The sequence below is a fragment of the Eimeria mitis genome, genomic scaffold (genome assembly GCF_000499745.2).
Source record: "Eimeria mitis Houghton genomic scaffold, Emh_scaff1946, whole genome shotgun sequence".
In the NCBI taxonomy this organism is placed as follows: domain Eukaryota; phylum Apicomplexa; class Conoidasida; order Eucoccidiorida; family Eimeriidae; genus Eimeria; species Eimeria mitis.
The window spans coordinates 1-1,234 of record NW_013570269.1 but is presented as its reverse complement, the minus strand read 5'-3'; positions in this window follow the sequence as shown (position 1 = coordinate 1,234).

Below are 1,234 nucleotides of genomic sequence, written 5' to 3'. Positions count from 1 at the left end.
GAGGGGAACACTAACTGCTGTAGCAGCTAACCTGCTGTACACCTCAAGCGACTGCAGCAACTGCTGTTGCTGCTGCTGTTGCTGCAGTTGTTGCTGCTGTTTCTGCAGCAGCGTGGATGTGTAGCTTTGTTGTAGGCTTATAGATACTCTAGGGAGTGTCTTTGTCCCTAGAACAGCTGAAGCAGCAGCAGAAGGATCTGCTGCAGCAGCAGCTGCTGCATAGGTTTTCTTCTGAGCAGCAGCAGCAGCAGCAGCAGCAGCAGCAGCAACACCAGCAGCAGAAGCCGTAGTACAAAGTTTCTCTCGCACAAGGAGAATGGAGAAGATAGAGTGAAAGCTTTATTTTTTTTTTTTATAAAAAGAAGAGAAAAAGATATTCATGTCGGTGCAGCAGCAGGCCCACTGGCTTTGTGTGTCTGCTGCTGCATGCATATATGGTGGTGTTTCTGTGTATGTTTTGTGTATAAAAGACAAAAGAAAAGAACAATTAAAAATATATAGACAAAAATAAATATATTTTCAGTTTATTTCGCTTTGTGTGTATACAAAGAAAAACAAAAATCCATACCTTCATACAGAAGAGGTGCGCAGCGGGGTGTGTGTACGTACACCCCAGCTGCAGCAGAAACAGCAGCAGATGGTTGTTCTTTTGTTGCAATAAAATAAATAAAAAATAATAAATAAAAGTAAATACTTTATTAAATTTATTTTTTATTAATTATAGAGAAGAAACGCTCTGTTTTCGTGCTGTTGCTGCGGTCTTTTGTTCTTGCTTCTGCTGCTGCCGCTGCTGCTGCTGCTGTTGCTGCTGCTGCTGCTGCTGCTGCTGCTGCTGCTGCTGCTGAAACATATACGATTGAGCCGCTAAGATGAGGGGCCAGGGTGCTTTGTTTGTGTTGTTGCACGGAGTTGTTTGGTGGTGTTTTGTGTTTCTTTTTGTTTATATATATTTCATTATAATTTATTTCAGTTTGTCTTCGTTTCTTCTATACAGCGTATTTATATTTACCATTTGCTTTCTCTTCTCTAGGCACCGACAGCAGCAGCAACATAGTTCTGCAGCAGCAGCTCCTGCAGCAGCTCCTGCTGCTGCTGCAGCAGCAGCAGCTCTTACTACCAAGACGCAGCAACACCCCTCAACAGCAGTTTGTTTGTATTCTTATTTATTATTTGATTGTGTTGCTTCATACTTTTTCTACTGAGGCCCCTGCACTGCCTCTCTCTCAACCCCCCC